General features: G+C 29.3%; 1 long non-coding RNA gene across 1 annotated transcript; it reads right to left on the bottom strand.

Moving 5' to 3' along the window:
- Positions 1-141: 141 nt before the first annotated feature.
- Positions 142-5,094, bottom strand: LOC140174457 (uncharacterized). The gene is made up of 2 exons (XR_011863686.1): positions 3,770-5,094; positions 142-2,020 (listed from the first exon to the last, which is right to left on the bottom strand). It is a non-coding gene; the product is annotated as an uncharacterized lncRNA (long non-coding RNA).
- Positions 5,095-22,610: the final 17,516 nt, after the last annotated feature.

The raw sequence follows: 22,610 nt of genomic DNA, 5'->3' as shown, positions 1-22,610 counted from the left end.
TGTAACTTGTAAGATCCTCACCTTATCGATTGAATCATGTACTAGCATACTACTAATTAACACAAAACAAACAAACTTTGGTGGTTATTGAAGGAATTGTGATCATGGTCTTAATTGAGGATAAAGAAGAAGAGAACAAGAAGAATAAGCTCCGAGAAGTTTGGAGATATATTGGGAGAAAGAAAAAGTGTACAGTTATATAATGGTAACCAACTATTTATATCACGACCTAATTACTCATAACTTAGTCTAACTAACTAACACTACTAGTACTATGCTGAATCAGCATTACTAAATCAAAACAATATACCACTAGCTATTAGCTATAATTTATGTAAATTATTTAATACTGTCTTCATCCTCCTCCTTCAAGTTGTAGCTAGTTGCTGCAAAATCTTCATTAATCTCCTTTAGAATCACATTACTTGAATACTGTCCAGATCCTCCCTCAAGTGGGGTATGGAAATCAAGCATACCCAACTTGAACACCATGGAAGCAAAAGGACCAGGCAGCAAGGCCTTTGTGAGTAGGTCAGCTGTTTGGTTGGAAGAAGTGATCGGAAGTAGCTTTAACACTCTCTAGCATGAGCCTTTCTCACACAATATGACAATCGACTTCAAGGTGCTTAGTCCGCTCATGAAACACTAAATACGCAACAATGTACAAGGTAGATTGATTGTCACAGTATAAGTTAATTAGATCAGTGTGAACAATGTTGAAAATTTGAAATCATGAAGAAGATACAAGAGCCATTGCCTCTCCTTGGTTGCTTGGGCCATGGCACGATACTCAGCTTCTGAAGAAGAGCAAGTCATAGTCGTTTGCTTCTTGCTCTTCCAAGAAATGAGCGAAGAACCTAAGAAGAAACAATACACTGTCACAGATCGGCAAGTGTCTCCGAATCAACAAAACCAAAGAGCTTGAAATCATTTTGAGAAGAAAAGAAAAGGCCCTTAGCGGGAGCCTTGTAATGCTCATCGCGAACACAATCAAGAAACTGATTAAGTTTACCGACAGCAAAGGCGATATCAAGACGGGTATTAGTCAAGTAGAGCAGCCGCCCCAATAACTGGCGAAATGGAGTGGAATCATCTAGCTTCATGCTACATTTCCTGTAGAGTTTTCCATTGTACAACATAGGGACACTAGCAGGTCAAGGATGTATTTACATTCCAACAGCCAATATTCATCAAGAAGGTCAAGGATGTATTTATGTCGATACAAAGCGATCCCGCGAGAACTGCGTGTCACTTCCATGCTGACAAAGAACTTTAACTTCCCAAAATTCTTGATACTAAACTTGGTATTAAGAGCCCTTTTGATAGCCTCCATCTCACAGGGTTGTCGCCAGACAAAACCAAGTCATCTACATAAACAAGAATGACAGCCAAAACCATGGGTGGTGCGCTTGGTAAGAAAAAAGTGATCATGGAAAGACTTAAGAAAGCCATGCTGCTGCAAAAAACCACTTAACCGCAAATTTTACTGTCGCCTAGCTGCTTAAGTCCATATAGAGAACGGTCAAGTTTGCACACAGAACTGGTTGGAACATCAAGACCCAGCGATGGTGCCATGTGCACCTCCTCCTGCAGTTCACCATGCAAGCCACAAGACTAAGTAAGATCCTCAAAGTGGTGATCTTCACAACCGAACTAAACGTATCAAAATAATCATATCCAAGCCGTTGACTATAACCGTGAGCTACAAGTTGCGGCTTGGTGCCTTTCATCACTCCTGTCCAGATGAAACTTGACTTTGAAGACCCATTTGCATCCAATGGGACGTTTCCCAGCTGGTAAAGAAGTGATAGTCCAAGTTTGATTCCGCTTAAGAGTGAGTAATTTTTTGCATTAATGGAATTTCGCCAACACTCATGTGCAACAGCCTCTTGATAAGTCTTCGGCTCCATGGTAATGGTTATAGCAAGGGAGAAGGCTCTATGGAAGGGAGACAGCTTACCATAATCTACTATTTAAGAGAGACCATAGAGCCTTGAATCCGATTGTAAACTAAAAGTCCCTGTTCAAGTAAGCATGCAGTGATAATCACGTAAATAATTCGAGGTTCTCCTAGCACGAGTCGAATGCCTAAGATGAGGTTGGGAATGAGAAGGACTGGCTAAAAGAGTAAGGGAAGGTGGGACTGCTAAATCAGCAGATGCAGGAACATGGGTGGCATAGGAAGGTGCATGAGAGGGAGATGCATGAGATGGAGATGCACAAGATGCATGGGAAGCATGAGATGCAACGGGGAATGGAAGGTGACTACTATAAAAAGGGTCACTGCAAACATTAGGATCAAGGGAAGACAGTCTTTAAGGGACATGAATCAGCATGGAAAGTTAATTTGGGTAGACTAAAAAGAAATCAATGCTTAAAAAACTCAACATTTCTTGACAAAAAAATTTCACAAGTGAATAGATCACACAGAACATAACCCTTTGTCCCATTTTGAAAACTAATAAAAACCATTTTGCATGCTCTCTTGTCTAGTTTCTTTCTTCTATGAGACAAAGGTGGATGCATAAGCTAAGCACCCAAAAGTCTTTAGGTGCTTAATATATGCATTCTTCCCAAATAACGCTGCATGGGGTGTTTGATTTTTCAAAATCAGAGTGGGCAATCGGTTTATCAAGTGAACAGTGGGTCCCACTGCAAAGTTCCAAAAAGACTTGGGTAAATTAGATTGAAAAATTAACGCCCTTGTAACATTGAAAATGTGTTATTTCCTTTCAACAACGCTATTTTATTGAGGGATTTTAAGACATGAGGTTTGTTGCAAAATACCTTGCTCTCGATAAAAGGAGAAAGCTTAAATTTTGATGCACTATTAGATCGAACAGTTTTTTATTTGTGCATTAAAATGTGTTTGAACAAAGGTAACAAACGATTGAAGTAACACATTTGCTTCTGATTTTAATTTCATAAAATAAATCCACACAAATCTACTTTTATCATCTACTATAATTAAAAAGTATTCGAACCTTGTATAGACAAAACTGAAATCGGTCCCCAGATGTCTATATGAATTAAATTGAAATTATTCTTGTTCCTAGACTCACTAAGAGGAAAAGGCAATCTATTTTGTTTTGCAAAATGATAAGAATCACATGGTTGAACACAATCAGCACTAGACATAAGGATAAACACGTTTGATGATATCAAAATGGTATATGTCCTAATCTGTTATGGCACAAATCACTAAAAGAAAAATCTTGAGAAAATAAAGCCAAAGTGGCTATTTCAATATTGGAACTAAAAACCGAATCTATCTTGGAGTTTTCTTTATTTCTATGATGTGTCGTGGTCCCTAAATGCTTAAAATGTTCTAATGCTAATGATGAATGCAAATTTGTTGTATAATCCATTTTCGGCTCTAGCTGTGCCAATTATCTTTGAGGAACTCCGACTCTGTATCTCACAAGATTTATCAGTGAAAATACATTTGCAATGCAAGCTTTTTGTGAGCTTAGATATAAAGAGTGAGTTGAAATTAAAACTTGGGTAAATACAACACATCAATAAGATAGAGTGTATCAGAGAACACTACTATCCCACTCACACTTGCTGTTTTGTGTGATCCATTTGGTAACTTGACCAAAACGGGCCTAATATGTCTAAAGGTTTTAAAAGAAATGCAATCGAGTGAGACACATGGTTAGTAGCACCTGTTTCTAACACCCATGAGTTTGAATAAAAAAATATTTCACCGATAAAAGATGTGTAATATGGAAGCTCATGCAAAGTGTGTAAGCCTCTAAAGTTATACCTCTCTTTCCTGCTGTGGATTGGCAGGCATCTCTCACACTCTCATTTTGATTAGGCTGTGCACACTCCTGTCGAAAAAAGGCATATAATACTTCTCTCAAACTCTGATTAGTCACTGCTTGAATATCATTCTCTTTGTCCAACTTGAGGTTGTTGTTACGCTTCTCATCACCGTCAGCAACAATGTTATTAACCACAGATCCATTGCTCAAGTCTCGTGGTGTGTTTGACCTTTGTAGGTGAGCTGGATAACCATGCTTCTGGTAACATGTATCTACTAGATGACCACTCTTGTGACAATATGAGCAAGTCTTCAACAATGCTGTTCTGCTTCTTCCACCTCGACCGCCGTGTCTCTTGTCCCTGAGAGTGGAGTCATTGAAATTATTAATTGAATTGGTCAGAACAGCGAAACTTCATGCCTCCAAAATTTGAACCAGTAAACTGTCTCTCTTGTTGAGTGAGCAATGGAAATATCTCATTAATAGCGGGAATAGATTTTGCAAGTATAATTTGGAAACAAACAATTCCATATTGCTCATTTAATCCCCTCAGGAACTGCACCGCATAAGTCCTCATTCGATAGCTCCTAACCACTCCAAGGCCATATTTCTGGTCAAACAAAATACATATTCATTTTGTTTTTTTCACTCATTTCTTAATTTCATAAGATATAAACAAATATTTATTCATATTATCAAATAAGTAACAAGTAAAGAAAGGTAGCTGTGAGTACCATATTTTTTTGACCCAATTATAATATTTTCAAAAAAAAAATAAAGTAGCTGATAATTTAATTTGTGCTTATTATACTGTATGACAAAAAAAAAGATAAGATAAAAAAAATTTTAGTTTCGTCAATAAAAAAACAAAGAAAAAAAAAAAGAACAAGAAGCTTGGCTAATCAGTTCAGCTTAATACTCTTCAAAACTAAGAATAAAGTTTCAATATTTTCTACTGGACTTCAACAAAAATTGCGTTGTGACATATTCTAATCAACAAACCTACAAATCAAATGGACCACATGCATCATGATAAAGATTAAGAAGAACAACATAAAAAAAATAACAAGATGTAATGGCAAGAAAAGAAGAGCGTCAATTGATAAAATATTCACTGGATAAAATATCTACGCCGATTCCTTAGACCTGTCAAAAGGTTTCAAATAAGTAAAGAATGAGCTGAAAGCTATAGATGTGCAATAATGATGATCATCTTTTATGCTCTATAAATTTGAAGAAAAAGAAAACAAAAAAGAGGGAGGCGGGGAGGGTTTGAAGAATACGAAAAGCAAAAAGAAGAAAGAATTATTTTCTTTGAGAAAAAAATACTTAAAGAAATACTTTTTGAAAAAAATATCATAGTATAGAAGGCAAGTTGAAAAAAAAAAAGAAAAAATATACGAGCCGAAATAAAGAAGGCATATCCAATATTAAGAGCCTATTTGGAATACAGCAGAAGCTTTTTTTTTTTTGAATTAATTATGATATGTGTGTTTGGTATTGTTTAAAAAAAAGCTTTTAACTTTTTAAAAAGTTAATTGACAATGTTTTGAAAAAGTAGAAATATATGATTTTTTTTTATAAGTTATTCTATCAAGAAAGTAGAAATATATGATTTTTTTTATAAGTTATTCTATTACCTTTGTAAAAATATTGTCTATTTCTGCTGAAAATACTAGTCCTCCATCACTATTTTCACGCAAGGTTCCATCGGTTAGAATTTAGAACCACTGACCTTTTACCATCATTTTCACGCAATATTCCATTTGTTGGAAGTATTCGTCCTCCACCACCGTTTTTATGTAATGATTCATCTGCTTAAATTATTGACTCTCCACCACCATTTTAAAATAATGTTTCATCTGAACCACCTACAGCGTATATTCCTTTCAAATATTTTTTTATTTTATTTTTTCACATGTGATTTTATTTTTATATAACTTGCTATTATTTTTACCGCAACGAAATATACATTGACACACATTTTATATTTATTTTTTATTTTTACCTACTATATCATACACAATAAAACAGCAAACACTAACTGCACAATAATTTTTTTGGCATTGCGATCAAAATCATTGTGAATTAAAATTTTATTACTATTCACCATATACAAGAACACCATTATGGGTGAAGGTGAAATAGAAAAACCAATTTTTAATGACACTAGTGTATGTTCCTGTGCCCTGTGCACGGGGTAATACATAAAATTATATAAAAAACATTTTCTTAAAATTTAAATGAAAAATATATATAGTAATTATTATTATAAATATTTTACAATTTAAAAATATTAAAAATAATTAATATTTATTTCAATCAATTTGGATTGGTTGAATGGTTATCTCATTTGTTTGCTTAAGCAAGTATTTGGAGTTTGAATCTCACCCTTAATATCTCATTTGTTTGCTTAAGCAAGTATTCTTCTAATTTCTTACACCATTTTATTTGACAATATTTACCATTAAAAAATAGTAAATGACCATATTATCCCACAATATATATATGACGTGCAAAATAATTTCTTGTCTTAAAATTAATTCTGATTAGTGAGACCAAATTTAAAATATTTTTTATTTTTTTACTCAAATTTAAATTTAAATTTAGAATTGATTAATGAGTCATTTTTTTAATTTCAATAAAAAAATAAATTGGTTAGATATAAAATATTTAGCATTTAATATTTCTAATCATTTAAATTTTAATTACCAAAAATTGGATTAAAAATTAATTATAAACTTAATAATCGATAATATATATTATATTGGTATGTAAATAATAATATCCAATGTATTAATTAGTTATTTTTTTGATAGAATTAATGTATAATCTATTGAGAATTGATTTATTATCCAAATTTTTTTTATAAACTTTGTAATATGTAAAAATAGTGATCTTATTTGTTATTATTATTTAAACAATTTTTCATAATTTTTTAATTAGGTAACTAACTTAATTAATAACTTTTATTATTGCTTTTATACTAAAAAATATCAGTTTATACTATTTACATATTTTTCACTACTAATAAATAAATAAATAAATAAGCCAATGAGTAATAGCTCAAATGGCATAGTCTCTCCATACTCAATTAAGAGGTTGCGGGTTCGAGTCTCCTATCTTTAGTAAAAATAAATAAATAAATATTTGTATTATTATATTTATTGTCCTAAATGATGACTTAAGTTACTTATTTTGTATGTTAATTAATATTTTATATGTTAATTTATTAAATGTTAAGATAAAAAAATTATTCAATAAATTATATAAATAGTCATCATAGAAAAAAATTATATATCATATATAATAATCTTTGATATATATAGTGTCATGTATGTATTAAAATTATCTATTTTAATTATGTGAGTTATTATTGTTATTTTTATTTTTTCGTTACATTAAAAAATAATATTTAAAACTAAAAAAGAGATAATTAATTTTTTTTAATTTGAATTAAAAAAATATCTTATAAATATATTCAACTTTTACATGTACTAAGTGTTATAATATTAAATAGTATAGTATTTGTTATGACAATGATTCAAAATATTAATCCAAGATATATTTGTGCCTCGTAAGACCTCAATGCAAGCAAGATCAACTAAAAGCCATTGTTATAGTCCCAAATCTGACTTAGTTCATTATCTTAAAGGCCCAATGCAGACGAAGTCCACGCGTCCCCTCTTTAATCGACTCAAATTGGATCTCCGTTGCTAGTTAGATATGGTAATGAGTACACAAAGGAGCGTGAGAAGATCCCTTCCCATCCCTCACTCCTATTTAAAAAAAATACCCCCGTTCTTTCTCCGTCATTGCAAGTTCTTATTTAATTACCCCTTAGGGAATGCAGATCTCCTCAGTAAATGACGATCGGATTTCTATCGGTAAAGAAATTCACAAATATAATCGCATTGTAAGTATAGTTTCTGAACCAACAGAGAATTCTTTCGTACAAAAGTTTTGGTTGTCACTTAAGCAAACCGAATAAAATTTATAACCGAAGTATTCAAACCTCGGGTCGTATCTCAAGGAATTGTAGGGAAGTATGATTTATTAGTGGTTATGGAAAACAATATTTTGGGTTTTTGAAATAAGGAACAAGTAATTTAAATGACAGGAAAAATAAATTAATAATTATAAAAACTCTTGGCAAGGTATGAAAATTAGAAGTCATATCCTAGTTATCCTTATCAATGGTGATGAGAATTATATTTTTACTCCCACTCAGTCAACCTCTAACTATGAAGGTAAGTCAAGTGGATAAATCAATTTAACACCTAAAGTCCTAGTCAACTTCTAAGGAAAGACTAGAGTTATAGAAATCTAAATCAATCAGCAAGGATAACAATTATCAATTACGATGAGTTTGACAACTCAAGAGTCACCAATTAATCAACCAGAACCAAGAATATAGAAAGCCAAATAAAAATCATATATCTGAAATACCTCAAATTGAATTAATAAAGACTTCAAATGTAACATGGGAATTCATAAATTAAAGCAATGGAACAAATAAAAAGTAGAAGATAAACTAATTTAAAAGAACATTGAACCTGAGACGCAGAAGAAATAAACCTAAACTAAGATAAATCCTAAATCCTAAGAGAGAGGAGAGAACCTCTCTCTAAAAACTACATCTAAATTATGAAAAGTGAATTATTAGTTTTCTATGTTGTGTTGAATGAATGGATGGATTCCCCTACTTTAGAGCCTCTAATCTATGTTTTCTGGGTCAAAAACTGGGTCAAAATAGCCCAGAAATCGCTGATTGCGAAATCTGCCACTCTGATTTTTGTCACTACAATGTGTCCGTGTGGAGCACGCGTTTGCATCACCTAGCTTTACGGTCACTATGGCACATTATATATCAAATCAAAGCCTCAAACGTTAGCTTTCCAACGCAACTGGAACCGCATCATTTGGATCTCTGTAGCTCAAGTTATGACCGTTTGAGTGCGAAGAGGTTAGGTTAACAGCTTTGGCAATTCCTTCAGTTTCTTGTATTCCTTCCATTTTTGCATGCTTCCTTTCCATCCTCTGAGCCATTCCTACCCTGTAATCTCTGAAAACACTTAACACACATATCACGGCATCGAATGGTAATAAGAGAGGATTAAACATAGCAAAATTAAGACCAAAGAAACATGTTTTCAATCATAGCACAAAATCAGGAAGGAGAATATAAATCCATTCATTTAGTATGAATAAGTGTATGAAAGATTGATAAAATCCACTCAATTAAGCACAAGATAAACCATAAAATAGTGGTTTATCAGTAAACTTTTGAAAAAAATTAACACAAAAAAAAACAAAATATAATAATCATAAAATAACCAGTTCAATATAATTCAACACAATTTATAACATATTCGTTATGAAAAATAACATTTCAAAAGGAGAAAACATAAAAACATATTCCAACATAATAACATAACATAATTTTTTGGGACGATACTGGACGACGTAGTGATGGACTTGAGAGGCAGAGAAAGTGAGTTAGAGAGAAAGAGGATCGAGGATGAGAATGAGTCTGAAAGAAAAAGGAAAAATTTGAATTGGAGGCAGAAATTAGGGTTACTAAAGTCAAGAAATGAATTTATGTATATATAAATTAGGATAAATTAATAATTCTATTCCATGGGGCGGGTACTTATGTCTGTGTCCCCATTAGGGGTTGCAAACAGGAAAGCCCATCCTGTCTCGCCAAAAGCCCGCGATCTGGTGGGCTAGTCTGCTCCACCCCGCCTAGTAAGGCAGTCTTAAATTTCTCCCCCGCCACGCCTAATGGTAGGCTGGCGGGTTGGTGGGCTCTCCTTTTTTTATAAATCATTAAATATTAAATAATATATATAAGTTCACAATAATTTCAATAAATTTATAATTTCTAAAAATATAAATAAAATTATAATTATAAATATGTAATAAACATAATTATAAACCAAATTTTTTGAAACAAAATAATAAAATTAATATTGTCCAAAATATATAATTAAACATCTTCAAGTTTATAATCAATCAAACATAAAAACATAATTCAAAATATAACTTAGAACATCTTCGATTATAATTGACGAACCGAATTTCCTGTCGGTAAAGAATTTTCACAAATATAATCGCGTTGTAAGTATAGCTTCTAAGCCAACAGAAAATCCTTTCGTACAAACATTTGGTTGTCACAAGTAACAAAACCCTTTGAAATTGATAACCGAAGTATTTAAACCTCGGGTCGTCTTCTCAAGGAATTGCAGGGAGGTGTGTTTTATTATTGGTTATGGAAAACAATGTTTTTGGGTTTTTAAAAGGGTTTGAATAAAAGAAAATAGATTGCAGGAATTAATAAATTAATAGCTAATAAAACTCTTGGCAAGATATGAAAATTGTAAGTCCTATCCTAATTATCCTTATTAATAGTGATGAGAATTATATTTTTGCTCCCACTAAGTCAACCTCTAACTATGAAGGTAAGTTAAGTGGACAAAACAATTTAACACCTAAAGTCCTAGTCAACTCCTGAGGAAAGACTAGAGTTATAGGAATCTAAATTAATCAGCAAAGATAGTAATTATCAATCACGATGAGTTTGACAACTCAAGAGTTACCAATTAATCAACCAAAGCCAAAAGAGATAAATCTAAATTATTTATATAATAAATAGAAGAAAGCAATCATGAGTCTGAAATACCTCAAATTATATTAATTAAGAAAATCCTAACATGAAAAGTTCATAAACAAATAAAAGAGAAAATAAATAAAAAGAACATTGAACCTGTGATGAAGAAGTAGAAATCCTAATCTTAAAAGAAATCCTAATCCTAATCATAAATCCTCAGAGAGAGGAGAGAGCCTCTCTCTAAAAACTACATCTAAAAACTAAAATTGTGAATTATGATCTCCTCTTGAGTCTCTGCATGTTCCCTAACTTTAATCTGTGTTTCTGGGCCAAACTCTGGGTTAAAACGCGGCCCGAAACTGTCTCCAGCATATTCTGTAATTTTTGCAGATCGCGCAGGTCATGCGTACGCGTCATTTAGCGATTTCCTCTCCACGCGTACACGTCAGGTACGCGCTCGCGTCATTTGCGCAAACTCCAATCCACGCGTATGCGTCAAGCACGCGTACGCGTCGTTGTGATTTTGTCCAATTTGCCCGCACACGTCAGCCATTCGTGCGCGTCGCTGTTCGCTGGTTGTCTCCTTTATTTCTTGTGCTCTTTCCTTTTTCTACAAGCTTCTTCTCCATTCTCTAAGCCATTCCTGCCCTATGAAGCCTGAAACACTTAACACACAGATCACGGCATCAAATGGTATAGAGGAGAATTAAAATACATAATTAAAAGATCTTTAAGAAGCAAGTTTTCAATCATAGAACTAAACTAGGAAGGAATTGTAAAATCATGCAAATCATATGAATAAGTGGGTGAAAAGCTTGATAAAACCATTCAATTAAACACAATATAAAGCATAAAATAGTGGTTTATCAATAATCTTCATCCTCTTGTAAAAAAATTGTCTTAACAAAATAAAAGCTTGGCCCAACGGGAAAACCTGCACCGTCCCACCGAAGCCCGCCAAAACTAATGGATTAGGCGGTGTGGGATAGGCGGACTTTTTAAGTTTGGCAGTCTCAAATTTTTAACCCAACCCTCCTTTTTTGTCGGGTTATACGGGTCAGCCTGACAGATTTTGTCCCGTTTGCCATCCCAAGTCCCCATCTATTTTTAGGTGGCAGGTCATGAGGATTTCACGAGTTCCCATCTAGTCCTAAAATGCGAATAATCCCTGCAAATACCTTTTTTGACTGTTTTTGTGATCATCCCTATTGCTAGCATTCATTGGTTTGTGACGTGGAGCTATTCTAGCCACTCAATAAATTCTCAGATAATCAAAATTTAGGTTATATCATTTTTATACAGTCACATGTATCTTTATTATAACAATATTAATAGAAGATAAATAGATAAATACTAAGCTATTGTTTGAATATAAGATAAAAAATAAGAGGAAAGAAAAAAGAAAGAAAGAAAATGAGAGGAAACAAAATGGAAAGAAAAGTATATTTGTGTGTGTGTGTTTAGATGAAGAAAAAATGAATGGAAAGAAAATAGAGAAAAAAAATTCTTTTGCTTGGATGGAAGGAAAAGTAAGAAGAGAAAAAATTATAATAGAGTAAAATTATATTAATATTTTTATATATTATATATAAATTATAATTCAAATGGTAACTCTGTATTTTAACTCATATTTGCACTTCTGCATAAATTTTCTTCGCAATTTTGAAGAGGAAAAATTTACATGAGCTCCACATTCATTTTTATGTTTTTTATTCAATTTTCTTGTTGATCTAAACAATAAAAAATTAATTTTTTTTATCTTTTTTCTTCTTCAATATTTTATTTCCCTACAAATTCTTTTAATCCAAACAATGCATAAATAAATTCCATTTTTCATACATATATAACAATAACTAATATCACATATTAGATTAATTTATTTTGATAAACCAAAGCCATCCCAAAATTACCTACCCCAAACCCAAAAATGTTACCTATTTATCTCCATTTACATTTTTATATAAATCGAATTTAATGAATTTGAATTAGGATAATAAGTAATAAATCGAATTTATAGGATTCAAATTACTTGACATTGTGATTCAAAAGTAAATTAAATTCAATAAATTTGAATTATATCATCCCCTACTAAATCGAATCTATAAATTTCCATTTATATGGTCCATGCTAAATTGAAGCAATAAGGTTCGATTTATACTCACTTAATAGCAATCCAACTCATTGAAAATCAAATCTCCTTCATTCGATTTAGTAGCATAAATAGCATCCAAGTAATTCGAATCTTATAGATTCGATTTACTACGAAAACACATAATTTGAACTCCATAAATTTGATTTACATAGATATATAAATTGAGACATGCGGGTAATTTTTTTTTTACTTTGGCAGATATACGTCAATTGATTTGCAAATGGTTTATAAAGATGATTTACTCCACATATTATAACTTGTAAAATCATCATATTTTGAGAAGTGATGTATAGACAACTTAAATATTGATAAGTCTGAAAAATTTTAGAAAAAAATAAAAATATACAAAAATTACATGTTGATCCACAATTTTTTTTTAAAAATTTGTGGATAGTCTATGATTAATTACTTTAAAATTATATATTTTTTATTTTATAGAGACTTATAATTTTGTTATCGGAAATATTAGTGGTTATAGAGAGATTTTTATCTTTAAATAAATTATAGAGAAATTAAAAATAAAATTAGTTGCTATTTTTCTGACAATTCATTTAGTTTTTAGTTTAAATTAAAATTAAATTATATATTCAATTTATATTTATTTGTTTATCCTAATGATTGTATATAATAGATAATATATTTAAGCATGTTTTGAAAGAAACTATTGAATTTTATATAATTGAAAGTTAACTATGAAATTGAAGCTAAGATGAAGTGAAATACAATAAACATATGAGGAGTGAAATTAAAATAAATAATTAAAAATAAGGTAATAAAATAATTAAAAAAGTAAAAAAAAAAGCAAAAAAATAATGCATATAGTTGATAAAAATACATTGTAAAAAAATTAGTATAATCAATAAATATAAAAGACAAGACAAAAATTAAGATATATTTTTGTTAAAAAATTCAAGAAAAATATTGTGAAGAAGAACCTATTAATCAAGTTTTATAAAAATATTATAAAAAATTTAAAATGTTAGTCAATAAAATAGTAACTCTTTTAAAAATTATTAATCAAAATACATAAAAGTACATTCTGATTTTTAGATATAAAAAATAATAAGAAAATAATTCAAATTAAATTCATTTATTTTATTTATTTGTTTATTATTTATTAAATAATTTAATGTTTATTTAATTTTGGTCAAATCAAATAATATAAATAATTAGATATAATTAATGTTATTCGTCTTAATGGTTTAATTGAAACATATTAAAACTCTAAAGGTAAAATTAAAAATAAATGTTATGGATAAAAGAAAAATAAAATTGCATTTGCTATCTTAAATTTTTTTTTTAATAAAAATTTTATTTATACATCTTTAAAATGCATCACTTTAATACAATGATATTTTTATTAAGAATGAAAATTGTGATAAATATCTTATATATTTGCTAGTAAATTATATATAAATATTTTTTGAAATATATCATTTTTATTACATAAAAAATAACTTAAATACTTTTAAATGTGATTATGATAATTCATTAAGTATTATATTTTTTTTTGCTAATTTATATTTAATAATTTACCTCTAACTTTTAGTTATAGTAAAAATGTAAGATATGATGCCAAAAAAAAAAGCTAAAGCGACATAAATTTTTTACTAACAAAAAAATATATTTTTTATTTTTTAGACACATATCTATTTTTTAAGTTATACATTTTAATTTATATAAATTAATGACAATTAAATGTATAAAAAAATACTAATTAATAAAAAAATAAAATTTAAGATAAACATGTCCGAACAAATTGAAATAAAATAAAGACATTATTAATTATAATCACATATATTTACTTCAAGATTTATACTTCAAAAACTCAGTATATTAATATTTTATATTTTTATTTTTAAATTTTAGACTATCATAAATATTAGTTACTCTCCAATAATGACAATATTTTTTTAAAAAATAAACATAATTAAATGATCTTAAAATTATATAATAATTTTTAAAATAACAATAAAAGATACAATTACTTAAAATATAATATTTATGTAGTAATTGAAATTTAATTGCCAATATAAAAATAACATATAATATCATTTCATAATCAAATAAGTGTTTGATCAAAGAATTTAATATTTATATATATAATAATATGACAATAAATAAAAATTTGAGTTTAACCATAATATAAATGGTAACTGATTTGATTTAATAATTAAAAAAAATTGAATAACTCTTTTTAAAAATATGCTAATCTAAATAATATAGATTGATGATAAAAAATATAACTAAATTATATAATACAACATAATATTCCTAAAAACTTGTTTTATAGCAGATCTAATATCAAGATATTTATCATCATCTGTGGTATAATCTAATTTTATAATTATTTAAACGTTGTTTTTTATGAAAAATCGTATTATTTATTTTGAAAAAAAATATTTACTCATTGTTATAATTTAAACAGAATATAAAATAGATATTAAATCAATTATTTCTTATAATAATTATTCAGTCACAAATATCCATCAAGAACATGAGATTTAAGAGCATACAAAGTAAATATAATATTTACAACTTTTACACTACCACAATAAGATGATTATCACAAATTTTTTTAGCATAAATTAAATAGAACAACATATAATAATAAAGAAACAATCAAATCCAAAAAAATTATAAAACACCTATCATACACTACGACGGTTAGTATTGAGATTGAAAGCTTTAACCATTTATTTTTTTATTGAATAAATTACCATTTGTACCCATAAAAGATACAAATGCGGACAAATGTATCCATATAAGAATAAAATGACAATTATAACCACGGAAGATTGCTTCCGTGTACCGAGAGTACCTGAACGTTGGTTGGTCCGTTAGGATATTCTTGGCACACGAAAACTATCTTTCGTGGGTACAATTGTCGTTTTATTCTTATATGGATACGTTTGTCAGCGTTTGTTTCTTTCATAGATACAAATGGTAATTTATTTTTTTATTAGCTATCTTTTTATTTACTCTGCACTTCATCTACGAATATGTTAAGAACTAAACCTATACTTCAACCTTTCAAAATTCCATATATTCTTGCCAAACACAATATTATTATGCTTTTTTTTTATAGAAACCATTGAATGAAAGAACCGTTACTAAAAAAGATGAGATTCTCTTATAATATGTATGACTTTTTATGATAATAAAATAAAAATGAAGAGCATAAAATAATATTGTGTATATTTAAGTTAATTTTAATCTTTTTTAATAACTAGATTTGTCATAATATAACTGATAAATAATGACAGTTAATACGGATTGGATATATTTTGAATATCCTATACATTTTATGATTTTGTACGGAACAATATTAATTTTAATTTATATATTTATTGTTGGGTATTAAAAATAAAAATTATTTGTATTATTACAAATGACTTTTTTAACATAATTAGTGGTGCTTGTTTGAACTATTAAATTTAGCTTCTAATGATATTAAAGTCAACCTATTTTATTATCTTGTGCCTTCAAAGAATTTATCGACTAACATAAAAATATAACAATTAAAAAAATTCATTACAATAGGTATATTCATTTTAACAAAGATTCTTCTATCTAATACTATAAAAAAATACACTAGTCACTTTGAATTGCTACAGGTCAACTTCCATCCACATTAGTAGAATGCCTAAATTGAGATATATTCATCAAACAAACAATCAATAAAATACTCATCCGTACTTTCTCATTTTGGGTACATTTATACATAAAAGAAATTATACATAAAGAAAAAAGAAAGAAGAAAAGAAGAGTTAAAATAGCAAGAGTAATAATAAAAATTATGATTCTTATAATTTTGTGTGGCCATCTATATATAGTAGACCAGACAACTATGATTATCTAACAAAATTAATTTATATTTATTGCACTCAACTTAAATAAGTAAGAAATTATTTTATTTTAATTTAGTCTTTAATTCATATTATTTGAATTTAGCTTAATATATATTATTTGATTTGATTTGATTTAATTATTAGTTAAAAATATCTCAGTTGTCTATTTTATTCATAAATTTATTATTTAATGACTAATAAATTAATTAAATTAATTAATTAGTATACACAATAAATTTGGTTTAATAAATCAAAAGAATTAAATTAAAAAATACTAACATAATATTAAAATAAATGAATTAGAAAATATTACCAAATCTAATTGATATAAATTATAATAAATTATATAATATTTAAATATCTAATCAAATCAATCAATTGATATAATTAGTTTATCGTAATAACTTGTATTTAATGAGTTAAAAAGAAATAAATCAGAAAATACTCTTAGAAGCATGCCACGTCAACTTCATCATTAAGTGCAGAAATCCGATTTTTATATAATAGAATAGATAGATTATGTGGCAAGAACTAATTGTCTACAAAATAGAACTAACAAGAGAGCAATAAAAAATAATTGCCTAAACGATTGTAATCTTAGTGATTAGGTTATGTAAAATCTACATTTAATATTGAAAAATATTCGTTATCATCGTTATTTTAATTTTTATTTTTTTGTGTAAAAAAAATTATATTTTTTGAGTTATTTATCAAAATACTACAACTTTAAAATAAGTATTTTTATAACAAAAAATCCAAATACAAAATAATTTATTTATAAGCTGTTATTAATAAAAATTTTTATACTTTAAGCTCTTTTCCAAAAAAAACACTTATTTAAATTGTTTACTCAAATTGGGGCTAACCGGCTAAGTATATTTATCATATTATATTCATGTTGTTTTCTTTTAATAAAAGAAATTTTCAATTTCATTTACACACTGAAATGGTTCTATAAGCACTAGTTTGCATTAAATATTTTCATTTTACTAATCTATTGATAAAAAGATAAAGTGTTTGTTTGGATATCATTAAATTGATAAAAAATATTTTTTTAATAAAAAATATTTTTTATTTTTTAGTGTGTTTAGTAAATTTTTAATAATAAAAATAGAAACACTAAAAAAATTAAAAAATATATCTTTTTTTAAAAAATTACAATTTACATCTTTTTTAAAAGATCTTTTTTCTTTTTAAAAAAATATTTTTACATAATAAATGAATCTTTTAAAAAAATATCATTAAATTTTTTTTTAAAATAATGCCCAAATAATTCCAAAATAAAAAAAGAAAAAAATTTACTTTGATCAACATTCATAAATCACAGATTTATTTTCAATTCTTTTTTCTTTCACCATATGTTAAACCACCATCTTCTCTGTTATTATGGAATGTTTTTGGTGGGAAAAGTATATTTTAGACCTATTCTAAATATATGGCTTAGATTAATTATGGATACAAGTTTTCCATAATATTACATGTGTCTAATACTTATTCTAATTATAAACCGGTATATTGTGATCTAGTTGGACCGATGACATAATGACTGGATTCTGTTCAGCTTCCGCTAAAATTTTGAACTTTACAAAGAGTTGGGAAGAGGGTCGAAGATTTTGAGGAATTCTATGTTTGGAGAGAGAGAGAGTGTGTGGTGGCTTTCTTGGGAAGATGAAGATGGAGATGAAAATGAAGAAGGTGAGGCCTTACTTTGTTGGGACTGGTGTTTCCCTTTGTTGCCGTTTTCGCCGAATGGAATGGGGACGGCTGCGCAAAACCTGTTCGATGGAATGCTTATGAAGGGGAGGTCTGCAGTGGTAGAGGCAATTGGGCTGCTGAAAGGGAGGTGGAGGATCTTGCAGGATTTGAATGTCGGGGTTTATCACGCTCGGCAGACTATCGCGGCCTGCTGCGTGCTGCATAAGCATAACCGGTGCCAGATTGCGAGGGAGCCGGAACCAGAGCTGTGGAAGGAGCCGGATGAGAATGGACCGCAGCCGAGGGTGATGGACAGTTAGAAGTCCTTGTACTTCTTTGGGGAGAGCTTGAGACAAGCTCTTGCTGATGATTTGCACCAAAAGCTTTCATCAAGATAATTTTCATTGAATTGACAAGATAGTGATTGAACGAATGAATGAATGAATGAATGAATGACGTGATTGATTGTGGCGAAAGTTATTCCTTTTTCATATTGTTCAACGAGTATTATGTGTGTTGTTGTCTTTAGTTTTTGTTTGAAAAATTTATGAGCTTTGTGGTTAGTATTAAGCGATAGAAGTAGAATAGAAGATTTGTGGATATATGAATGTGAGTATGTCAATCCCTCCCAACTGTAATGGCTCCCATCCTATGATGGGGATGTGGAGGATTAGTAGTATTACTAACAATGAATCTAAATGAATGAGGTGTTTCCAGACTAAGCTTTTACTCTAATAGCAAACCTTTATAATACCCTCAACATTTGGTTGTAAACAATGATCGCATTAGTTCGATTCTGCAACAGTATGAGTAGGCTAAGTTTTGCAGTTGAATTTGTTAGCATTAACAAACAGCTTGAAGGGATATTCTTTCTATTATATTATGTTCAAGGCTTGGTGAATACGGTTACAGCACGACAGCGTGTGAAAGTTACCAGAATATTTATTAAGTTTTTAGATTAATATTATGCTTAGTATACAAATCTTGGAACGGTTGAATGGTCTCCATGTAATTCAAACCGTAAAAGCGATCACTGATATGTAATTATCAGGTTAAGATATCTACATTTAACGGATCTGTGTATCGGATTGCCTTTTTATAGGACTCTGATCACAGTAATTCTTAGCTCATACGAATAAGAGTAGGAATTATAAAACTAGCAAAAGTAATTATTACCACTCACCGAAGCAAAACTAATTTAAACTCTACAATGCATATCTTAACCCATTGATATGATAAATTATTTTACAATTTCAGCACTTTCAAAAGAATCATAGCCTGTAATGGGGCTGTGCTTGCAAGAGCATGTGCTACAGATTCAAATATGATTTGATTGATTGAGCCATCCCAAGAATTGCAAATTCGTATATTTTTTTATAGCACACTTTGATACAAGTTCAAATATAATTTGTTTGATTTGATCGAGCCGTCCACAAATCAGCATATAAAAAATTCAGCATATCCAAGTTGCTCTCCTTTCAATCTTTTTTACTGAACTTTTGCAAGACTTCTGCTAGACACACCATGTAATAATTTGACAAACCCAAGAAAGCTTAGCTTTCCATCAGTGTGCCGTATCCAGTCATGAAGATTGAAGAACTATATGAACAGGGATAAAAGGAACCCTACATTTAAATTTGTCCTACATATTAATAAAAGTTTATTTGTGAACTTTTTATTATTTGCGAACCAACTCTTATATTTTTCATTAATTGTATTTATTACTTAGATTCTTCAAAGACCAAAAATACTTTTTTCACCGAAAAAAACTGTTATTATACTATTATTAGCTTCATAATAGTAATCTTATTTTTGTTTACTCTTATCCTCCCAAAAAAAAAAACACTCAGGTAAGATGTATTTTATGTGCATCTGGTTATACTTCAAAGTCTCATTGAATGAATAAGAGAAGTGTGTGAAGTTTATATAACTATTTGGTCCGTTTTGTTTCTCTGGGTATTTTAAATAAAATGAATAAATGAAATGAAGAGCATCTAGTATTGAAATTAGGAGTCTCGTGTATTGCACTCACTGAGAAACTTCAAATTATGTGAGCACATTGTTGTGATAAGATTGCCCGAGGTGGATTCCCATTTTCCACAAGTCTAAGGTTTTTAAAGGGAATTTTATTAAATAATATTTGAAAATGATGCCATGTGTTTGCCTATAAATAAGAACTTGATATGAAATAATACGTACAATGAAAAGCAAGTAATAAGAAATCTATTCTCTTTTTATGTTACAATCAAATACTCTTCTCCTTATATTTCTACTACAATTCTTTCTCTTCTTTTATTTTATAAGTATTTTAAATTCTATTTTCTATTACTATTTACATATAATATTAATAGCAATATTAATCATCTTTATTATATTGAGATAGTAACAATAAACAAATGCAATTCTCTCTCTCTTTATTTTTAATACTTCTTTCTATCTTTGTATATATATACACAATACAACATATAATATTATTATATATATATAAATATTATTGAGCTAATTATATTAATAATAGAGTCTTCTATTTATACATATTTATTTTATATTTAATATATCTTTTATTTATTTTACAATACGTTATCAGCACGAGACTCTGATCAAATCTTTAGGAAGACTCAGGTAATATTTTCATTATGTCGAAGCTCTCTCATCTTGAATTCAATGCTCTTGATATATCTGGAAACAATTATTTATCATGGATATTAGATGCTAAAATCCATCTTGATTCAATGGATCTTGGAGATACCATTAAGGCTAAAAATAATGCATCCCAGAAGGATAAAGCCAAAGCCATGATTTTCCTTTGTCGTCATCTTGACGAAGGGTTGAAAAATGAATATCTCACATTAAAAGATCATGCAGATCTTTGGAAAGACCTTGAAGAAAGGTATAATCATCAGAAAACGGTGATACTTCCTCAAGCCCGATATGAATGGACGCATTTGCGTTTACAAGATTTTAAATCTATAAATGAATATAATTCTGCAATGTTTCGAATCACCTCCCGAATGAAATTGTGTGGGGAAAAAAATAACTGATCATGATATGTTGGAGAAAACTTTCTCAACCTTCCATGCCTTGAATGTGCTCCTGCAGCAGCAGTATCGAGAAAAAGGGTTTAAAAAATATTCTGAGTTAATTTCTTGCCTTCTTGTTGTTGAACGCAACAATGAGTTGTTATTAAAAAAATCATGAAGCGCGTCCTGTTGGCGCCGCCCCATTTCCTGAAGTAAATGCGGCAAATCATTACCCCAGAAGAGGTAAATGGCAAGGTTTTAATAGCAAGAAAAATTATGGAAGGAAAAAGAATTATATTCAAAAGAGAGGATCTCACTAGAAGTGAGATAAAGAAAGGAATATCGGGCAGAATAAATCAACAGAGGATAAGTGTTTCCGTTGTGGTGGAAAGGGCCATTGGTCACGTACCTGTCGTACCCCAAGGCACCTAGTCGATCTTTACCAGGCATCTTTGAAAAAGGACGACAAAGGAAAGGAAACAAATTTTGTTTCAAATGATGCTGAGAACTCCACCACTCATTATGATGTATCTGATTTCTTTGAGGATCCTGAAGGAAATATTGGTCATTTGATCAATGATGGAATAGTTTAATATGTGGGATTGTGAAGTATCTATGTAAATAAATAATGTAAAGAACTTATTGTTAAGTTTTATTTTCTATGTATTTAAGTTTCAAATGTGATGTACATAAATAATGAAATATTAATGTTTATGAATTTTGAAATCATTAAATGTGTTATGTTTTAAAATAAAATTTTAGTATACGACATTATTTTATGTACAGTGTTTCTTAGAAAAATAATTCTGATCAAGTATTCAATTTAACTGTGCATACTACTCATTTTATTATTAATTGTTTTTTTGAAGAGAATGGCAAGGATATGTAATGAAGACGTATGCCTTGCGGATAGTGCAAGTTCGCACACTATTCTCAAAAGTGATATATATTTTACCCATCTTGTGCCAAAAGAGGAATATGTTAATACTATTATTGGCTCAGGCAATGTGATAGAAGGCTCCGGAAGAGCTATAATTTTGTTTCCTGGAGGAACAAAATTTATAATAAATAATGCACTATTATCTACCAAGTCTCTGAGGAACTTGTTGAGTTTCAAAGATATTCGCCGAAATGGATATCATGTTGAGACGATGAATGAAGGAAATCATGAGTATTTATGTATCACAACTCATGATTCAAATAAGAAATTTATATTAGAAAAATTACCCTCACTTTCATCTGGGCTGTATTATACCAAGATTAGTGCAATTGAATCACATGCCATTGTAAACTAGAAGTTTACTAGCTCAAATGAGTTCATAACTTGGTACGACCGATTGGGTCATCCGGGAACAACCATGATGAGGAGAATTATTGAAAACTCTCATGGACATTCACTAAAGAACCAGAAGATTCTTAAAACTAGTGAATTTTGTTGTGCTGCATGTTCTCAGGGAAAGTTAATTTTAAAGCCATCACCAGTAAAGATTGGATTTGAGTCCCCTGAAT

Source organism: Arachis hypogaea, chromosome 1 (genome assembly GCF_003086295.3).
Source record: "Arachis hypogaea cultivar Tifrunner chromosome 1, arahy.Tifrunner.gnm2.J5K5, whole genome shotgun sequence".
NCBI classification, from domain to species: Eukaryota; Viridiplantae; Streptophyta; class Magnoliopsida; order Fabales; family Fabaceae; genus Arachis; species Arachis hypogaea.
This window is presented reverse-complemented; position numbering and strand designations above follow the sequence as displayed.